Source organism: Anser cygnoides, chromosome 11, assembly GCF_040182565.1.
Source record: "Anser cygnoides isolate HZ-2024a breed goose chromosome 11, Taihu_goose_T2T_genome, whole genome shotgun sequence".
Classification (NCBI taxonomy): domain Eukaryota; kingdom Metazoa; phylum Chordata; class Aves; order Anseriformes; family Anatidae; genus Anser; species Anser cygnoides.
Genome location: NC_089883.1, coordinates 7,387,976 through 7,410,415, shown reverse-complemented (window position 1 = coordinate 7,410,415; position 22,440 = coordinate 7,387,976). Strand labels below are relative to the sequence as shown.

General features: G+C 42.4%; 1 long non-coding RNA gene across 1 annotated transcript; it reads right to left on the bottom strand.

Moving 5' to 3' along the window:
* Positions 1-7,523: 7,523 nt before the first annotated feature.
* LOC125183726 (uncharacterized) lies at positions 7,524-21,427 on the bottom strand. Its single transcript, XR_007166199.2, has 3 exons — positions 20,505-21,427; positions 17,423-17,563; positions 7,524-9,349 (listed from the first exon to the last, which is right to left on the bottom strand). It is a non-coding gene; the product is annotated as an uncharacterized lncRNA (long non-coding RNA).
* Between the last annotated feature and the right edge of the window lie 1,013 nt (positions 21,428-22,440).

Genomic DNA, 22,440 nt, shown 5'->3' with positions numbered 1-22,440 from the left:
GCTCCAGTGAAACCGGAGACGCGGAGAAGGCAGAGGGAGTGGAAGAGATGCCCTCGGTCTTAATGAGCGCTGACAACGAACGGAAGATACACCCGGCATGAGGGACAGGTGGAGCAGGATCACTGAGGCTCACGGAGGGTTTTGGGCTTGCAGCCCCGATGCTTCTCTCCAGTCACAGCTGCGAAGGCCACGGGCAGTGCCTCGTAGCAGTTGCAGGGCAGGGAGCGCAAGCAGAGGGCATCTCGTGGCTGCATGGCAAAGCCCAGGGAGGAAAGGGGAGCACTCACATCCTGTGCGGCCTCTCTGCCCAAGAAAAGTGCAGTCCTGGGGGAAAGTTGGCTCCAAGGGCCACTACAGTGATTCACACGTACCCATCCATGTCTGTGAGGATTGTAGCTCAGAGCTGAGATCTCTCCCTGGTGCATGAACCATGCCGGGGTATGGCTGTAGTTGTAGCCTGAATTCCTAGGAGGGCACAGAGACCACTTTTAGCTTCAGCCAGATGATATCAAAGGGCTTGGTAAACAAAAAGGAGCAGGTAAAGAAGCCGAGTGGAGAGCTGGATGAGGTTTTTCCAGGGAAATGTTTTCAATGTGAGAATGTCAATTAGTTCAACACAAACATTTTTTCAGGGATGCAGAAATTTCAGTTCAGCTTTCTTAATGTCAGAATGGCACCACTTCAGGGAGATTTGTAGGCTGACATTGGATATAATTACTTGACGTGCAGAAGATGAAGGTTAGATCTTGTCTTTCCAATTTACGGACATTAATTTCAGTCTTTACCTCTTAAATAAGTACCTAATGCTGGTGTGGGTCTCTCTAGCCCTTCCAGTAGGAGTGTTTTCACTGTGAATTAATAACTAAAGACCTTAGAAGAAGTAACATGAACCTTGGTCTCCTGGCACAAGACAAATGCTTACAGGATTCAGTGCCACAAAGTGACATACCAGACAATCAATGTGTGCACGCATTTCTTTGCTGAAGTCAATGAAGAAATCACAGATCAGAGCTAAAACCCTAATCTTCTAAGAACGAGTTAAATGAAGAATAAACCACTCTACTCTTGGCTAGGGACTATTTTCATGTGAAGATCTTTCAACGCTGCAGAACCTTCATTGATCAAGTGTTTTAGGTAAATGTTAAGACAAATTCTCTCCAGCTCAGCCCAGTGATGTGTGAACAAGTGACACAAGCATGGCATTCCTTGGTTTCTGTGTGTGCCAGCAGGGTCCCAGGATGTCACTACCAGGTTATAAAATAAACCAGATTAAAATACCTTTGCATAATTATGGAGACACAGCAGTCCATTCATGGAGAATGCCACAAGGACTGTTGATTGATGGACAAGATGCTCTACAGACAACAAGGCAGAGTAAGAAAAGTTACATGGACTCATTTCCTATGGAAATTCAGGTTCAGGGATTTTTCTAAATGAAAATATTGATTTCAACAACAACAACAACAAAGCTGCTGCACTCTGTGAAATACTATATTTTAGACTGAGAGATGGTGTCCTACCCAAAGAACACTGAATTCTGAACAGCCTTTGCAGGCATATTGCTTTCAACACATCAAAGGGTTAAATGCAGAGTGGCACTAAACTTTTCTCCTGGGGGTCTGTAAAAGTTTACATAAAGAAACAACAGCCTGTGGTGGGCCATATTAATTTCACCGGCCCACTGTCTCTGGAGACGTGTTGAAATCTTGCATTAAGTTAAACTGAAAGAATTAGGATGAGCTCTGAGTCTTAAAATGCTGAAGGCCTAAGCAGTACACAGGAAGATGAAATAGTAAGAGTTGAGTGTAGTAACTTTGATACACAGATGGCCTCAATGGAGAAAAAGTCCTGAAGCTGGAAGGTTGTTAAGTTTGGTAGCAAGAGGTTCAGGGTGTAAGAGCATGCCGTGCACCATGCTCTCCAGATCTATCTGTCCCTCCTTGCCAAAAGATCCATCCTAAATGCAAGGGAAACATCCAATGACAGTCTTAAAGTCTCCAAGAGTTAACACACTTGCCAAGTAACTTTGAGACAAGGCTTTAGAGTTTCTTTCACACCAGCAGGACTCAATAAAATCTAATAACAGACCATTATGTAAGGAGGAGAGAGAACCAAGAGAGTGCAGGGACGACGTCCTCAAATGGGCTGGGAAGGAGGAAGGCAGGTAATGGGTTTTATGAGCAGTGCCAGCACACTCTGTCTTACACAAATTAATGCACTGGCAGAAAATTATTTCAGAGGTGATTAGAAGCTCTTTAAAGGAGCTCTTCCACTTTGTCGCTTTGTTCTCTTTCTTGTGACAATTGTACCTGTCACTAGAGCTGTGTGGAACTGTTAATTCCTACTGCGTGACTGTTCAGAAGGCAATGAGAGCTGATGGATGTAAGCAGGCTACAGCGGCAGGCAGCCCGGTTGTCTCAGATCCCCTTCTCTACCACATCACACCACCTGATCGCTCACCTTCTCAGTGGCAATTCGTCATTACCACATGGTGATCCCTCTCCCTGTTGCATCGTAAGATGCTAGATGAGTAGCTACCTTCCTGCTCTACCTAGAACACCACACTGCCCTCTGCTATAGGATCCCATCTTTCCTAAGCCCCCTACCCCCATGATCTGGTTCTTCGTTTCTATGCGAAGAAGCTTTAGAAGCTTTAGAAAAAAATGCAGAGATTTTGCTGTACTTATGGCAACCCAAGGGAAAGAGAATAACAACAGCAAAGCTTGGGGAAACGAAATCTCTTCCATTCTTTAAAATTTGGGGGTAGTTTGCTTGGTGACGCCCAGAGACTACAAGAAAGTATCATACAACAGAAAGCTCCAGAACTTGCATTTGAATTAGCAGGGAGATTAACAAATAGAAATGCTAAAGAAAGACCCCAGAAGTGACAGTGATGTTTACATCAACGTAAAATGTACTTCAAAAACCTTTTGAAACCAAATTCAAAGCAGTAAATCTCAGAGGTTTCTAGTTATTCACCATTCCTCATAGCCATTGCTTCCAGATTTTTGTCGAGTTTCCGAATTCGTTGTTAGTTTCTATGAATAGGAGGTTCCCTACCTCAACCCTCACAGGCTGAATAAGTTAGGAAGCCTACAGAGACAAATGCCAGAGGTAAAGCATAAACACTGTCCTACCCATTCATATTACGCTGTCAATCCAGCCTGAAGATTAGCTTGTTAAAGTTTATATTGATGCCACTGTTGTTTCCCCTGTGCCCTTAGGTTTATGTGATCCTTAAACAAAATGAAAATTAAACTCATGACTGCAGCTTCCTACTAGTGCCAGAGTTAATGTTCTTGTGGGGAGGACAGAGGGCATTAGAAGCACAAAGGCAGGACCCCTGGGCTCTCTGCAGTTGCTGCACAAGCTCAGACCAGTAATTTTCTTTTCTTGTGCTCAAGGGCTCAGACACACAAACAAGTTAGAGATGTCATCTGATCTCCAGCAAATATGTGCACACACTTTTAGCCCATAGCAAAGGTAAGATAATACAGGATGATTTCACCTGCATTAAAAGAGCATTCAGTCCAATTATTTCATTTTAAGAGCTTATGCAGAAAACATTACCATGGATCAGCTGACACTATGTAATATTTTAACCACAGAAACTTGTTCTTGTGCCTAAACCTACATCTTCCCTACCTGTAAAAGGAGATTTTGAAGCTTTCCTTGTTCAGGTGTTGTAAAGCTATAAAGTTTGCAAGCTCTCATTCAGAAGCGTTGTACAAAAAAAAAAAAAGAAAGTTTTCAGCTATAGCATTGCATTAGAATGATACAAGGTTAAAAATCTCCATAGATGAGATAATCTGGAAATTTTCCTTGTGAACAAAGCAATGAGAGGAAGACAGAAGTCCTCTGCCAAGACACCTAGCAACTGTAATATTATTGATTTGTAAATTGAAAGTAGGAATCTCACGCAAGAATATAACATATTAAAATAAATTTTTCCTGTGTTATTTTCACATTCCCACTTATTCCAGTTCAGCCTGTTCTTTCCCATGTGAACCCCCACTGAATTGCATTTGAAAGTAATTCACAGGCCAAAGAAAAACTAGCCCTAAGAAGACTTAAATACAGCAGTTGCAGAACCAGAATCAGTATCACCAAAATCAGGTGAGAAGCCACAGACAAGCTTCCCCTTTTTTATCTAGAGTCTATACCAAACAAATGCATAAAAAAATCATTCAATTTTTGGACATTAGCAGTCCAAATAATAAAATTATCTTGGAAACCTGTGAATAATCTGAGAATATTTTCACCTAATTCTCATAAAAATGACACCAATTTTGTACTCATGTTGCACATCTGGATTCTAATAGGATGATTTCCGTTTTTAAACCAGTGAGACAGATGAGAGAACAGCCAGGTTCCATTAAAAATGGGGAAAAAAAAATCTAATTGGATAAATTATTCATTCCAAAGCCAGCCTGAGTTTTATGAAACACAACTGAAATATGACTGTGTAAAATATTGAGTTAACTGTCCATGTTTCATTTCTATTAAATAAAGAAATGAGTTCTGCTGTCAAAATTACATGTAGCCAAGAAATGTATATATTTTAATAAGGGGATATTGTTTTATTATTATTATTATTATCTGGGTACTCTTTTCTCTAACAAACCCTTCATTTTCATTGTCTTTTGTTCAAGCACTATGCTTATCGTAAATGATCACCAATATCACCAAATGATCATCAATATTAATACATATGTATGTGGAAAAGAGATAATCTTCCATTTGTGAATGCATATGTAGAGGTTTACGTCTCTGAATAACATTCCCCCTGCTCATGAAATAATTTACTCTTCTACAGTAGTGAAATGGTTAAAATGGCAATGAAAACACAAGAAGTCATGATGCTGAAATTGATTTTCAGATGCTGCTGGAAGTGACTCAAGACTCCTGCAGCCACTGGACGAGAAGTTAATATCTTTTGGGTCAGAAACCTACCACTGGAAATTTCTGGTCTTACCCTGGTTTAATATGAGGCTGGTACTGTGCAGAGTGCCTGGGGCAGAGAGGGGAACAGCAGGCTTAATCAGAGTTTTGCTTCTCTGGAGACATTCCTGCCATCTCACCTTTCATTTGTTGCTGCACAGCAGCATGGCCTGGGGAGCATCGTCTGGGGGACATGCTACGGTTCATTTCTACAGCAGCATGATGACCAAGGATATAGGACATGGAAGACCATAGGGATAGTGTATCAGAGGCTATGGTAGATATATTGTATGCTGTGTCAGTATGTGATAGAGGGTATTTTCTTGCATCACTGTCCTTTCTGACACATGCTGAGAGGGCTGCTTCCATATAAAGACATACTCCCACTTCTTTCTTTCCAGGTCCCTAAAACCTACTCCAGTTGTAAAGGCATTAATAGAATCAAATAAAGAGACCTGCTGTAAAAATACATTAACCCAGGCTTGAAAATACACTCTGCATTTGCAGTCTAGGCTCAAACAGCTTTCATACGACCTCTGCACACTTTGGATCTCTTTTGGAATAACAATGGACAATATTTTGGCAAATCAGACTTTTAGCAGTTGATCAATTTGGTCGTGAACTGTATCGTGAACCAGGAGTGGAAACATGCTGGCTCAGTGCCATGCTGTCATTTTCTTCATCTAAGAATAAAAGTTTTCATTTGTCAAGTGGAATGGATGTTTCTTACACCCTGACAGATTGTCAAATATTCTGAAATATATTTTGTTGGGCTCTTATTTAAATCTAGTTTATGGAAAAACAACTATATATTAAATACACATACACCACTTATCCTAAGAAAGATGTATTTAACCACTTGACTGCTGTCAGATATTTCCACTTTGTTCCTACAAAGCCCCTTGCTGTGCTGTTCAATGCCTCAGATACAGCAGGTAGAAAACACTTGCTCGGTTACTGAATACTACAGGTGGGTCTAAGTCTGATCTACCCACAGCATTACCAATTGCTCCTGGTCCATTGCGAGAGGAGACACCTGCTGTGTCAGTGAATCTTTGAGATACAGGCAAGTGAAGTTCCTTGCTGGGCTGCTAAGACTTCTGGCCATTAACAGAGCACGCATAGGAGGGGGCTAACTATCCCACCTCCTGCCAAGTAGCCCATGATGCTGGTATTCTCTTGAAGGACAGCAGTAGGGATGTGCTGAAGAAACCCGGAAGGAGAATGAAATAATAGTGCAATAGTTAAATTAACAGCACTGGTGTCTTACTTGCCTTTATCAAGTCTCCAGGCAACAGTACAAGGTAAAGGTCCCTTGTTTTGTCACCTGCAGCTCAGCGAATATTTCTGTTGGACAAAATACCCTCCCTGTTTTCCTGTAGACATACCTGTGTCAAGATTTTCAGTTGCTTATTAAAAAAAAAAAAAAAAGACAACAAACAATTGTTTTTCATACCCTGACAGTCTGGTTCTTATTTTCTTTGTCACTTTTGTCACCAATTTTGTCTGCTTAAAATGTCTCTATGCTAATTCAGTTGTATATGGCACCCAAGTTGCAAAAGTGTGAGCACAGACATAAGTGCAAGACAGGGAAGAATCTGTTTTGTTGAATGTTTAAGGAAATGGACTTTATGCCAGCCAGACACAGCAGTACACAAAGCCTTCCCATTAACAGAACAAACTGTGGTATATCTGTCTCTTCTGTTTGTCTCACATTTAGCATCTCTGACACACACAGCAACATTCAGTATGCAAAGACACCAGGGAGAAAAAAAAAAAAAAAAGGATAAGAAACAAAGAAAAAGGAGAACACTCAGACCAATTGAGCAGTCTAGTGGGTCATACATTTTAATGAGACCAGCAAATGGAAGAGAACATGGCAAGTTGGGCTGTTACTGGTGATACCATATTGGGACACAGAGCACAGAGAATTAACTCCAAAATATATCCCACACCTGAGTTTTTGTAGAAGCTTATTTGGCCATCCTGCTTCATCTTGTTTTGCTTTGATTGCCACAAGCTTCCAAAATGAATGAATATCACAGTGAATGAATATCATTCCAGGGCTGAACTGGACAAGCAAAAACACCCACGAAGGTACAAAAAGCAAAGAAAAAGCAAACTGCAGGAGGTATGGGATTGCACAGATGATGGAAGACTGGTAGGTAATGCTATGCTATTAGCTCATATATAGTGCTGCACAAACTAGTTTGTCAGAGGCAATGCCTGAAGGGCATCTTCAAGAGAGTCAGAGGAAGCACCTAAATAAGAAACCACTTTTGACGAGTCAGAGGAAGCACCTAAATAAGAAACCACTTTTGACCACTAGACCTCTAAACTTCACCTTCACCATAGCAAAAAAACACTGTGACCCCTTATAAGTTTGCAAGCACTTTATCCCATGCAATAATGTTTTCAGCAACAGTGGGCTACTAAACTTATTAACTGTATTTGATAATCAGTACTGAATGACTTTACTGACCACCCACCTGCATCAGAAGGCCTGGGAGTGACTGCTCTCGAAATCTAATGTAACTGGGTGCAAACAGAAAAACTCCCAGGAAAATTCCTCCTTTATCCCTGTATCTTGAGACAGAAATATCAACAAAAATGACAAGTGATTTTTTGTTTGTTTTATTTTTTTTGTTTTGGTTTGCTTTTTGTTTGCAAGTACTTGTAGTTTTTCCAAAGACAAGCAAAAGTTCTTCTGTCCTCTTGCCCCTGGGCCCATGAGGCCTGGCTTTCTCTAAAGCTGGAGTTGAATTCTCTGAATATATATAGAGAGGCTGGAGGAGCCTCTATATATACACTGAGACTTCACTAAGACTGACCCTGAATACTGGTTTGTGACATAATAAATTTAGCAGTACTACAGAGGCCTTGGAAGCAGACTGTCACTGCTGAGGGCTGCGTGAGAAGCACAGTTAGAACTGAGAATGGGCAGTTATTTACAACCCCACATCATTAAAATTCTCTCCATCCTGAATGATGAATGGTTCTCCTGTGAATAGGAACACAACAAAATTTGAAATGCAGAGAAATTTGCTCTGCCAGGAAGGAAATCATCTCAGAGAGAGAAGCTGTAAGACTGAGGGACAGAATTTGTCTACATTTTGCTTTGACTGATTGAAAGCAGACAGGATTTCTGAAGACTTGGCTCTGGAAGCAATTCAAGGCAATCTCTGAGAAGGATAGGCCCTTCTGACTTTGCTTTGTAGTACTCAGAAATACGTCCCACCTCTCAGCCTGCTGGTTGTGCAGAAAAGAGGCTTCTTGCAAACACTTGAGGAAGGAAGTAGTTCAAAAGAGCTGGCCCAGCTTCCCCACATCCGTGAAGCCAATGGAAACACTAACTAAAGGTATATCATGTCATGTCCATAGATCCTACTGGTGATTCCATCGCCGGTTGTGGTTTGTTTGTTGGTTTGCTTTTTTTCCCTACTTTTCCCTTCCAAGTCCCTGGATGAACCTCTGTGAACCTGCTAAAGAAGATGGCTTGATAAAATTCCAGAAGAGGCCTTCTGTCAAAGTGAAAACCCTGTGGAAATCTTCTTCAGTAATAACTATTTCTGTAAGCAATGTGGTTACTGAAGTTTGGTTTCCTATTGAATGGAGTTTCACAGCTGATCAGCTGTGTCTGAGAAAGCACAAGCTTTCCCCTAGAAGTGATTAGGGCAATCTTTTGGACTCTCCCCTTTTCACACTTTCCTTACCCACAGGTACTCCAGAGTTCAATGGAAAAGCCTTTTTTTCATCAGTGGCATGTACCAGGTGTCTCACTTCTACCTAGAAACATATTTTTGCTAAAATTCTATGAATTATTTTATCTTTAGAATTTTTGCTTCTCTGTAAAACACATTTTGAAATAGGCCACTGGGTTCATAAGTTTTTAGGGTGGGTGCACGAATCCAGAAAGGGCAATATCGTATCAACCATGTTTCAAAGTAAACTAAACTAAAGAAGAGATGTTAAAAGAATAATCATCCAATGCCATTTTCAGATAATCTCTGAATGTATCAATAATGCCTACCAATGCAGGTGTGTTAGCAATGCAAACCCTTCTGCTGTGGTGGTTTCTACAAACAGGTCATAATTGCTAACAGTCCCCAGATGACACCTCTCATTCAAGCTGTGGCAGCTCTTCCTTTTAGCCCTGGATGTGCCTGGTACGTTCCCTGGTGTGCCCATCAATAGCTCTTGACATGTACACAATGCAGTATATATTAATCCATCAACTCTCACAACTCCATCTCTGGGAGTTAGGCAATCATTTTTTTCCAGCTTACACTTTTGCGAAGTCGACGACGAGTCTCTCAAGGACACACAGAGCATCAATGGCAGAGACAGAAGGAGAAGAGAGGTCACAGTGCCCCCAGTGCCATCACAGGAAAACTCAAGGCGGTGATATCTGGGGAGGAAGGAAGAAAACTTCATCATCTATTCAGCAGTTGAATTTTTTTCCCTAAAGTCAAAGAGTCTGTGGCCACATGTACACTTCTGTGCATTTGAAGCAACCAGCACTTATTACTGATGACCTAGTGTTCATCTGAACATCTGTGCCCTTTTGTCATTTGGGTAGCATTTTGTGAACCTTTGTTTTGCCCCAGCAATCTTGCATGTGAATCTGCCTTACTCTGGAGACAGGCTCAGTGAAATCATAAGGTTTTTGACTCATTTCTAATGAAAAGTTGCCTCAGAGGACAATTTCAATTAAGAGTGGCCACAGAGGCTCATGTCTACACCTTTTTCAGTGCAATGTGGAGCTAAGTGTTGATTATACCTCGACGTGTCTCTGGGGCTGCTGTGTGACTGCTGCTGGCACCTCTAAAGACTTCACGCAGCAGCAGCCTCCCAGGTGTAAGTCAAGACCTTGCGAATACAGCACTATGCTGGGAGAAGCAAGGAAAAAATACACAGCCAGGGAGAGCCGTATGAAACAAGCTGCCTCTTGACTTCATTATCATAAGTGTTTCTTGTTCAGCTCATTACATGAACCTTGTTCACCATGTATTTCTTCCAGCATTTGTTAGGGGGGAGGCAAGCCCAGTGGCCTGATACATCCACTTCGCCTCCCTCCTCCAAACAGAAACTCTTCAGTCACTGCTGACTCTTTTTTAGGGAAACCTTCATTTCATTAAAATTTAATTATTGGTTTAATTAAAATAGGCAAGAAGCAATATGAGATGTGTATGTTTTTTTATGGCTGAAGGAGATTGTAAAGTCCTCATTCATTTCCCAAAGTAGCTTCCACGAAAAATTGGGCTGTCTTTTTATAGGCCAATTCTCAGTGCTGCTTTCAAATGGATCCCACAGCCATTCACACAGATTAATTCAGGCAGTGAATCAGATCCTGCTCACTGGCTGCCTTTCAGAACATACCAGTGATGATCTGGGAGCCCTGTGGTAGAGCCCTGCGAGCTGATGGGACTCTGTATATGATTAATTAATCCTCATCCAGGCATTTTTCAGTTCTGTCTTAATTTATTCATATTGCAAAACAAATTTGGTCTTGGTGAAATGGGCCAGACTGACAAGCGTTGGGTGACTGACAATTGTTCTGTTATTCCCACAGAAAGAATGAAGAGGGAAAGATTTTTTTTTTTTTTGATGAAGCCTGTGCCATGACCCAGGAGACAACACTTCAACCTCAAACCATATTCAGCCTCCAGTTCTTCTGCTAACACTGCTAGCTTGAGGGGTGGCCCGGTTTCTGGCAACCTGCCACCCCACCAAGACTTAGAGGCAAGACCCCAGTTATTCCTTAACAAAGACAAAACTACGGTGGTTCGTGTCTCTTCTCTCAGTGTCTTTTCTGGCATCCCTAAACCTCCCAGGAGCAAAAGCCTACCCGGTGGGAATTCAGCACAAAGCAGGCAACACACAAAAACTCGGCTTGGGCCACCTTAGGAGGAGGTCTCCAGCTGCCCCATGTAAATGGTGCAGAAGAGATAGTAACCTGCAGCAGGTGGAGGTATTTCTAGTGATGGAGACAACACCCCATGAAAACTACAAGGAGACATCCTAGTGCAGTCATGGTTTCTTTCAGAACCAAGTCCATTATTTGCTAATGATATTCAGGCAGTAAAACTGGTTTTGACCTCACAACAAGGGTGGGAATCTTTAGACTCTCTTAAATTCCCAAACCATCTGGTCTTTGGATTTATTTAATCACTCTTCTATTTGCACCAGTGAATTGAGCTTCAAAAGAGCTGTGTAGCTCTTTCTAAATGCAAAAAACAAAATAATCACAAGAAAAAAAGAGGAATATTGAAAGTTTCAAATATTTTAGCTCACGGTTCTAGGCAATGCTGGGCTGCTTGCCCAGTGTTTTGCAGTCTTCAGATCTCTTCAGCTTTAGACCAGAAAGAAATGAGAGAAGTAGCCTTTCATTTAAAAGCAACCCTCCAGACACTTTTGCAAGAAACAGCAATGACCTTCATTTACCCAGCCCTCTCCAGCTACACTAGCTGAGAATGCAAGTGAAGTGCAGGGCTGGGAACAGTGTGCTCTTTCAAAATGCTTTTACATCTCTTCTGTACTTGCTGGAAATCTACTCTCATCATTTTTCACTTTAAATATCTCCCTATATACATCTGGAGGTTGCAGCATGGATCTCTTTTCATAACAAAAGACATAGACCAGTCTGCAGGTAGAGGTCTAATTTTCAGCATTACCGGAGTTCCTGGGGAGTCTGGCAGCACTTGAGAAAACCAGGTAGTAATGCTAGTACCCCTATATCTTTTTCTCTTTGTCTTAAAGGTAAGCGTAGGGTATGACGGTGAAATGGATGGACTTCTGCCTTTTTTTCTTTTCCATTTGGCTTGACTGAGCAATGTGTCATGAAATTCTTGTTCATGCTAAGATGTTACCTGGCTCCATTGATCCTATTGGATCTTGACTGATTCATGAACAGGTCCATAGGTACTATTCGGAGTTACTAACGTCATAAAAAACAGCTACAACTTAGAAAACTTTAGAGCCACAGGCATTTAGAAGCAAAGAGCAGTCAGGGTATTAGACAGGTTTCCTTACTAGCATGCAAACAGGAATAACAGTACCAGGCTAGATAGACTTCCGAGTCTTCTAAGCTGGTAGTGCCATAAAAGCTGTTCTTGTGCTGTTACGCTCAATCTCTTTGTGCTCTCATCTTCATCAATAGCATTAGATTGACATCACAAGGGCTTTGTGAGCCTTTGCAACTCTGAGCTCCTCAGCTGAAAGGTTCCATAAAATTGTAAACATAATTTTATATTCTTGAGAAAGGCTGCTGAAATAAACAGTATCTGTTAACAACAGTCAAAGTGTAGTATTTGTGTTTATGTCAGCACTTAAAAATCATTGATCTGCAATAATCTCAGCATGGGGAGAAGAATCTGTTCCAAAGGTCAGAGCAGAGAAATGTAGTTTTCCCCATCAGTGCCCAAAAGAGCAGGGCTGGAGAGCTGCTGTGCAGAGCTCTGGCCAGGGAAAATGTGGTTGCATAAAATCTCACTGACACTCCCTTCCCCACTGCTAGAACAGCACTCGCGGAGATGACCCAAGATCAAAGATGCCTGCAGCAGCAATCTGGTTGCAAGACTAATCATCATTAGTCTACTTTGGCTGCCAGATTGCAGGTAACCACCCACCGTGGTGTGCTACTGTGCCAAGGCTGCGCAGACACTTTTCAAAGTGAGAGCGCTTCCCCAATTCCCTGTGTGTGGCAGCAGCAGGGTGAGCTTGGTGGATGTCTCCTAACAGGTTTTGCTCTGAACAGAGCCTTTGAACTAGGACCTGCCTCATTTCATTTTATTTGGGAACAGCAGAGTGGCTGAACAACAGGTATGATGGAGAACAATAGCCCAGATGGAGTCTGCCCAGGGGACATGCTATTGAAAGTAAAGTACAGTAGCTTAAAACTCTGCTCCTTAGTACCTGAGTGCAGTGCTTTGCACACTTTGTCCCCTGAACGTGCTTCTCTCCCTGAAGGCAGACCCATTATCCTCTTTTAAGAGAAACTGGAAAATCTCTCCTCTTCAGACAGCTCCTAGTTGTTCCCTTCCCTGTGAGCAGGAGTGGCCATCCTGCCCCTCCAGCTGATTTGGGGTTCTCCTTTCTCCCATCTCTAACAAAAGATTTAAAGCAGCTTCACTACTCCACTGTCCTTCATCCAGCAAGTGATCCATGAATCTGTCCCCTTGACCACCCATCGCCATACCCTCACTGCCCACCTGGATGAGTGACTGCATCCTTTTGTCCCAGAGCTAACCTTGGACCCCCCATGCTATTCCCTGCCTTCCTGATATGTCTTTCTTTAGCCCCCTCCCTCTCTGTCTCTCCCCAGCCTTGCTCTCGAAGGCATTACAGCTACCTAGAAGGGATACAATCTCTTAGTAGCTGGGCTCTTTGGAAATGGGGTTTCAGGAGTACAGTGTTTTCCTGCCACCTAATCTCCCCAGTCCATGCCTTACCACCTCCCTGCTCTACGTGCTGCAGGGTGTTCATACCAGGGCTCGGACAAGGAGAGGAGAGCAGCAGCCAGCAACTGCCCCAGCAGCTCTGCTGCAGCCTTGAGTTGCTGAAGGGTGGGGAAAACTGCCATCAGATGAAGGGGAAGCAGCCAGTCCTTTCTGAGTCCCTACCCCATTGACAGGCTGCACACGATGTTCTAAACAAAATCTGTCTAATGCCAGTCCTGGCAAATTGCAAGGGCTCTGCAGAAAAGCCAGCAGGGCAGAATGACTGTGCCCCTCTCCATGCACCAACGGCCTGGAGAAGAAGGAGTGGTGCAAAGGCAGAGGGCTGGCGGAGATGACAAACATGGCTAACAGAGGGTGCCAGGGCTGGCATCAAAGACAAAGCAACAGTGAAATAGCACAATATCATTGCCTGCCAGCTCCTTCTTTTAATCCTCCTGAGTCTGCACATCCATAATTGGGGACTTGTCTCTGCTGTCTAGGGCGCTTGGCAGCACACAGCTCTCCTCCCTAGAAGCGAGATTTGTGATTAGATTAAAGCCCAATTCATGTTCTCCTCGCTCAGGTCTCTGTCACGCTCGCTGCTCCCCCTGATGTTTACATACGATCGGCTGACTCATTTCCACATGAAGAGCTGACATTTCTCTCTCAAATACAGCAGAGGGGTCATTGGTTGCTGCATTAAAGGGAAAAACTACAACGAAGAGATTTTCTAATCACTGCATCAGATTACAAAGGAATGTAAATCACTGAACAACGCTTTTTGTTAGAAGCTGGAGCAAGGTTACTTCAGGTAGTTCTCAAGAGCAGTTTGGTATTTCACACAGTACGCCCACGTGCAGGAGTGCACATGTGTTCACGCACATGAACACACCGCAGCAGAGCAAGGAGATGCTGGGGGAAGGTGCTCTGATGTTGAGGAGCTCATCTATCCTGTGCTGCACCCCAGAGGGAGCTTATTGTCCTGTGCTTCTGCCTGCTGCCTGATAAATTGGGGTAATATCCAACCTTCACTCACTGGACATGGCAAGGATGAGTATATTAAAAATACAGCAAGTAAGAAGAAGCAGAGGAGCAGCCAAAGCAGATACAGGACATATTACCATAAAATTACTAACAATAAGCTAGGATCAAATTTCTCTGCATGTCTTACATGGTCATTCATAGAAACATCTCTATAGACTTACAAAAAAAAAGGCATACAATGTATTTTAACTTAGTTTTGTACTTTGCCCTTAAAGAAGCTGAGATGGTTCATGGGAAGAAGGGAAGGGAACAAACCAATAAAAGCATATAGGAGATTTTCTTTTTTGGGACAAGTGTTGCAGGGGTAGGCAAGAGGGTAGAAATCGTCATGGGCTGGAGCAACCAGCAAAAGCATTAAGAGTGTTACAGGCACTGCCCACAATGTTCTTGTAGTCAAGATGGAGAATGTGTTTTGCATTTCTTATTCATTTCTGGGATTTTTGGAGAACCTTCTGCTAGGTAGCCATCAAAGTTCTCCTTCAGAAAAATAATGATAAAAAATGAGGAGCATTTAAATGTGACCTGAAGCCCATCAAAACCTTCTGGAAATGTCTCTGCACAGTCCTGCTCCAGCTCTTCAGGTCCTGAGAGAAGATATAGTGGGGACAGAGGAGGGGAACACAAATGTGAGCTACCTCCCCACTGGCCAGCAAACTACCACCCAAAGCAGGCAGAACAGTCAAGGGGAAAAAAATAATAATAAATAAAAGAAAAAAAAAAAAAAAGAAAACCCAGAGCCCATAATCATTTTATGATTCTAATTTAACTTTTATGAACATGTTTTGAGCTCCCCTAGTCAGACTCTGGTATTGATCTTTTCAGTATTGTTAACTCATAACCAGACCATATTTGAAGACATAAACTTTAAGAGGGATAATAAAGAGAGCCAGACTGCACTGGCTTTATTATTCTCAGCCTAGGGACTGGGAGCTGTAAATCCTACTGGAATCAGTGAAATTATGCAAGTGAAGATTAACTCCTGGCTGTGTCAATTTTTGGGATAGTGGTCACCAATGACATCAGTCCTTATTTCTAGTTGAAAGTGGGGTTGTTTTGGGACACAAAGAGATGGGAATGTAAGAAGCTAAACAAAGGAAAAGATACCACTGACTTTCTGTCTGCAAGATTTTGAGCAATGGCCCAAATTGCAATATTTTAACCCATTTCTGGACCAGATGCAGACTCTTCCAAATTACTCAGTGCTTACATTTGACTTCTATCTTCCAACTCCATTTGGGATCTGAGCTAAGCAGAAGCATATAGATATTGCAGATGGTGTTATTCTTTAGTGAGGGAGCTGACCCTGAGCACCAGCACAGGGTGATGGATATCCTGGCTTTACTGTACTGAGTGTGTGCTCTGTGCTTGGGGTCAGGCAGGTTCATATAGCTTGTTCCATGCTTCTGACTGATGGATAACATGAAAAGCCTAAATAACGATGTTCATGGGTTTTTTTTTTCTCCATGGTAACAATACAAGAAGGACAGTTTTCCAACCTCTGGCTGTTTCTGGAAAAAAAGGGAACATGAAAATATGTGACAGATTTTCTTTGTTAAATGGATCCTAATATAATGAAATGAGGGCAGGGGGTTAGGTGAGTAGATGCATTGCTTTCTACCTGGCATATGCAAGATGTGAAAGGTGTTCTCAATCTGAGTATCAGGCTGAAAAATCTTGAGGTAAAACTTATTCAGTTCCTCTGAGATCTAATCTGGTATTTGAATTTAAAGTGCAGACCAGTAAGCTGTCAAGTTCAAGTGTGAATCTGCATCTGCTTGCAGACAGACTCAGTGGTCCTTGTTCAGACCTTACCCTGCCGCATGCAACTAGTCTCACAGACAAAAGGTGATTGTAAGGTCTCAAAATGAGCCACAATGCCCCAAAATAGGGGAGTTACTATAACTTCAAGTTTTGTTGCAAACACTTGAAATAGCACAACTCTCTGCCCTCTCAGCATCTCTAGTCCCCCCGACACCTTGCACCTCCCCAAGCTTGTCAAGGTTGGAGCATATCACATGGCCTTATTTCTTCATTTTCAGTGACTCACACCAGCCAGCATCACTGTGCTATCTCATGCTTATTGGAATTAAAACACAAAAGGGATCTTCAACATAAATAAATAAATAAATAAAAGGCTGCACAGTACACCCTGCCAACAACTTGGAGGGAGGTCAGCAAAGAGCGACTGGAATGATTAGGGAACTCAAGGCAGTGACTTTTGAGGAAAGATTAACATTGCTAAAAATAGCCCACTTGGGTAACTAATGACTAGCAGGGTATGTGATAAAAGTCTCTGTGTATCTAAGAGTATAAATAATCAAGGATGGAATTAAATTATTTAGAGTGCACAAAGGGCAATTACTGGAGCACACTGCTAGGAGGAGCAGCTGCACTAAATAACTAAGGAAAGTAAAGGATGCAAAATGGGGGCATTACCTCCTCTCTCCCTGTGACTGAACTGTATTTAACGAGGACTTGATCTAAAGCCTTCTGCAGTCAGTGAAAGTTCTCCTCCACCATGGAGGTAGCCACTGCAAGAAGGCGGCAACTATATACAATTATCTCTTTGGGGTTTCGTTAAAGACAGTGACCTCAGAGGCATGTAATCCAGGACACTAGATGGGGAATCCCGCTTCTCCCCTTGGTGGCCTGTCTGTCCTGCAAAACTGGCAACATCTGGAATGAGCCAGATCCTTCTCTCTTTATTCAGAAAAAAAAAAAAAAAAAAAAAAAAGCTCACTGCAGCTGGCAGCTTTACAGCCAGAAGGGATCATTATGGTTGTTTAGTCTGACCCAGTGTGCGGCACACGGTCTTTCCAATTGTGCCTGCTTCAATGGGTAAGACAGGTACATATCATTGAACAGAATAAACAAATAAATAAATTTGTTGCTATTCTTTTCTCTGCGTGTCCTTAGAGTTACCATGGTATCAGCACAAAAATACTACTATGATCTCTAGATTTGACTCAGACAGATCTGCTTGTCCATTCTTCACTTACTTCTTCCCATCCCCTTGCCAGTCCCTCTCTCAGGAGTTCATCCGTACATTTCCATGCAAAGCAGCACCTTCCCTCTTCCATCAAGACCCATCTTTCAGTTTCCTTCCGCTGTTCAGGTATTGCCAGATGAGGATTATGTGTCTGTTAAGAAAAACATAGTAAACTATTATACTATCTTTCCAGAGTAAAAGGACACGTGCTTAAAAATGACACAGAAGCTATTCTGTATTTTGACTTTCTAAGATTTTAACTGTAATTGCACATGATAAAGTAAGGAAACTGATGTTTTTCTGATGTTTGAAAAGCCATATCCAGAGTAATAAATGGTTTGTAGTTAGGTGAGAAGGCTATGTCTCACAGAGAATTTACACATGGAGAATTTATATGGTGCCTCTTAGTTCTGGTGCTGCTCAATATTTTCATTAATAAATACAATGATAAAACAGCAAATAAACTTATTAGATTTGTACACAACACTCTACATAAAGTAACTAAAATCACACTGGAAAGCAGGCTTAAAATTCAGCACAAAAGTGATGAGCCAGGACAATCAACAGATTAAATACAGAATGACAACAACTGGTTTGGATAATGTAACCTACAGGGAACCAGGGAAGGAAATGGGGTTGTTTGGCTTACAGAAGACAAGATGGGAGGCAGGGAGGAACAAAAAACCTATTCTTGTCATACATAAGGCTGCAGCAAAGAAATGAATATTCTCCAAGTTCGGGGCAGACAGGACAAGAAATAAATTAAATACCAGGGTAAACCAAGTGATGTGAAGGCTAGTGAAGCACTAGAGTAAACTGTGTGAGAAGATGGCAGCATCCAACATGGCAAGTGTTTAAGAACTGTCTACGCAGGCATCTGTCAAGCACTATATAACACAATCAGCCCTGCCTTGATGAAGGCAGATAAGATGTGCCATTCTTTCAGGGCCCTGTATTCAGAAGTCGATCCCCTTCCACATTGCTTAACCCACTAGTGCTTTCCATGATTTCAGTTTTGGCACCCTACATACCCCTGCCTGGTCGCAACCTTCATGTGTGCTTCAGAGCTACATGCTGACTCCTCTTCATTTTGTGGGGAGGTGACATTGTAGTCAGGAATTTTCCGTATGCTGTTTTGTTTTATTTGCACTTGAGACCATATTTATTTTATTCCATCTGACAGCTGTTTTAGACCATTTCACTCTCTGCTGGAAGCATGATAAGGCCTGAAATGTGGGTTGTAAATAGCTGGGCAAACTGCACATTTAGGTCTAATTTTATGTGTAGCATCTTTTATTAATGTTGCAACATTTATTGTGTGTTTTAAGTCATCATTGATTTTTATTAAAAAAGATACTTTTTATTGTATGTGCTTGCTGCCTACAAAATAAAACATTATGTTTTTCCCCCTCGGTATGAATTCTCATTAATCTTCTCTGAGTGTGCAAGAAAGTGAGAAGCCAACTCAATCTGAGGCAGCATCAGTGCCTAAGTTCTCTGACTGAGACATTGTCATTCACTCCACCGGGATGCAGAAGGGCTGCTTAATTGCATGAACCAGCATGTGTTATGTGGGGACTGAGGAAACAAAACAGTCCCCTGTGACTTACTACATCTGGGACTGATTAGCTCAGTTATTATATAATTAAGATCCAGAAGAGAGGCATAAAATATCCAGCAAGGACAATGAAAGCTTTTTGAGACATTTGCAGGCAGCTAAGGAATATGCATAAGGCCAGGCATAGGACGAAAACAGAGAGCATTTTGCATCCAGTGTCCAGATGTTTTCTTATGTCAAGCAGTATTGGGTCTTATTGATGATATGAAGATTTTACAGCAGCATAGTTGTGCATGCTGAAGAGATCCCAGACCCCAGAGAACATTCTATTAGAAGTTTTGCTACCTAGCATAAGTAAATGAATAATTGGTGCAATGATTTTGTTTGATTTTCAGCCGGATTGAGTAATGTAGCTTTGTATTAATTGAAAACTGGAGTCTGACCTTGCATTAACTAGGGAGCAGTCTATAAGCATGTGATCGCTCATTAGACTGGAATGCAGGTGAACTAGATCCCAGACGGCATTGGTTCTGGGCATTTTGATAAGACACCTGCAAACGTTGGCTATAATAATAATGAAGCCGTGACAGGGGCGTTAATGCAAACATGGTGCAAAGTAAATGATATTACAACTGAACATGGGGTATGATAATGTATATAATTAAGGAAATTAATATGTAAAGTAGATACACAGAGTATAAAATAGCATATTTAAAGCTAGGTGTCTCCTTTGCTCTTTTCCCCAAGATACAAGCTTCCACAAAGGGGGATCATCTTGTCATGCCACACCAAGACATTTGTGAGTACATGAAAGGCAGAACTGCCTGCTGGCAGATTTTGTGTGTCAAAGCGTTACTTTGATTTTAATGATAAAGAGGGCTCATTTACCTAGTTCATCTTTTACCATGCAGGTGTGCAAAAACCCAAATGTTAATACCATGTATCTGTTCAGGCAGGTGAGTGGGCGAGGGGAGGCTGCCTGGCCTGGCTGCATCTTGCAGTTTGCAGGTAAAACCACCTCCTTCAGCATCATCTTACCACAACGGTGTCTGCTGAAGGTGTGGCAGTCCCAGGACAGGTAGCTGGTGTGGGCATAGATGGTTTGTGAGAAAACCACCTCCATTTCCCTCACAGAAAAAAATCCTTGACACAGAGTGTCTTTGTGAGCTAGCCTTCACCCCAGCACATCTTGGTGCTTATGGAGAATCCATCAGGGAGGGAGAGGTGCTGGTCCGGACACCAGCTCTCCACAGAAATAGTGCCCACCCTCCAGAAGGGTTTTAAGGCTCAATGACTTTTTAGTCTTTTTCTCATCATCGCAATTAAGGCCCTGTAATCAGCAGCATTGACACCGCAATCAGCCCCAGCAATCAGCCTCCTGCCTCTGACGCTGATGAACACCGGGAAGGTGCCACGGAGTCAAGAGACTAATTGACCACTTTTAAAAAAAAATATATAATAATAACAAAAGGAGGAGAGGGTAGAAGCACATTCACACCCCCTGATTTTGAGGGCCCAGGAAGAAAGTTGGTACCTTGCTGAGGCCTTCAAGGAGAGTCTGAATTTGCCAAGTGGTGTGTACTTGCGGCACGTGAGAGCTGTAGATGTGTGCTGGCCGAGAGACTGATCTGAGGTAACAGCGTGAGGCTGAAGTCAGGAGGGGCTGCCTCACGGGCTGCTCCACGACAGAAGGTGTGTGCTGCTGAACTGTACCAAAATTGCTGTTGGAAAGTTCTCTCCGTCCAACATTTGCTACAGGACCCGTTCCACGCAGGCCATAGAATTGAATGAATGTACAGCCCTTTATTTTTCTCTCACAGTTAAGGTTTGGCAAGATAAAAATAAATCCATGATTGCTGAGCTCCAGTTAAATATATATTATGCATATTTTCATGGTGCCTGAAGTCTGATGTGATCTGGGTCCCTACTTTGTATCAAAATCAGTAAACATAGTCATGCTGTGAAAGCATTTTTCATGCGAATCACCCTAGTATCTCCAAGTTACTCTTCATTGTGCCTACTTTTATCAAACCCTGGTCACTGCAGGCAATTTCTTCGCTCAGGGCTCCCTGACTGAGGCGGAGAGGAAGTAGCTGACAGGCAGAGGGCCTGCACTTAGGCCAGACGCCCTCTAGGCCATGAACGAAAACTGGCTGTGTTCCGGCCTCGGAAATCATCCCCTGCTAGGAAATCACCCCTGAAAGGACAAGATTTGTTCTTGTGTTTCAGCTGCATCACTTGGTTTGTTTATTGACCCATTAATTATTGGTCTGTGTCTTCTGACAGGCAGGGCAGAGCAGCACGCTGGGGGTGATTGTTCCACTGGGACTCTCATGAGATAGGAACGGCAGAGCTGTCCGGCCCAGTCGCCGTAACAAGGTTATAATGTAAAGCACTGAGCAATTAGCCAAGAGATTTACCTCCCTGTCTTAAAAGCATTTTTATTACTTAATCAATCACAAGCAATTTATAAACAAGGCTGAAGTTTTATAGGGAGCCATAAATCTGTCTTATTTGCTTCCACGACAAACCAGGAAAAACAGGCCCAAAGTTTCAAAAGACATTTGATCAATTTTGAAAAAAAAAATGAAAAAAAAAGTAATTCAAAAGAAGATAAATGATTTTTCAAAGGTAGGAAGGACTTTAACAGAGGAAAAAAAGTCTGTTTGTCTATGTGCTAGTCTATAATATTATCCATGACAGAATCTTGAAGTAGTAGCATTGTAAACTAAAAATGTGAGCTGTTTTGGGGCAGGGAGCTTGTTTGTCTGTGCATGCCTTCCTCAAGCTGGATTGCAGCCACTGAATGCCAGCACAAAGTAATTTCAAAATAAAAATAATAAGAATGCTGAGTCTGCAACAACCCATGTGTTCCAGATGCCCTTTTTGCTTTCTGAGTTTCTGACTCTTTGCCAGGACAGGGCAGCATTAGGAACCTGTTAGGTAGAGATACAATACTTTCTGTCTCCAAAGAAAGCTTCTCAAAGCCACAGCAGTGGCTAGACCCTCCTTGTTTTCTCTTCTGTTTTGTCTTGTCTTTAGAAGGAGGTTATTGGAAATAATTCACTCATGGCATTTCTGCATACCAGAAGCATCTGACCACACAAAGACACGCAAAGGTACATGAAGGTCTCAATCCTTCATCACTTGCTGAGGCCAGGAGGCTGTTTTGCATCCCTACACCACCTCTTCCCCAGCGTATACTGGTTGGACCAGTTAGATTTCCATACCAGCTCACTGGGATCATTACCTTGGGACAGATGGAATCAGCGCTTGTTGGCTGAGTGCATCTCAGCTGGTTTGGCAGCAATCCCAGCTCCGCCAGCCCCTCTACCTCTGACATTCAATGTCTCAGCAATCCTGCTGACTACTGCGAAACTGGGGCATTGATACAGACATGAAAGTCCCGCTTTGGAGAGAGATACTAAAGAGACTTGTACTGAAGTACATGCTAGAGCTAGGCTGGAGGC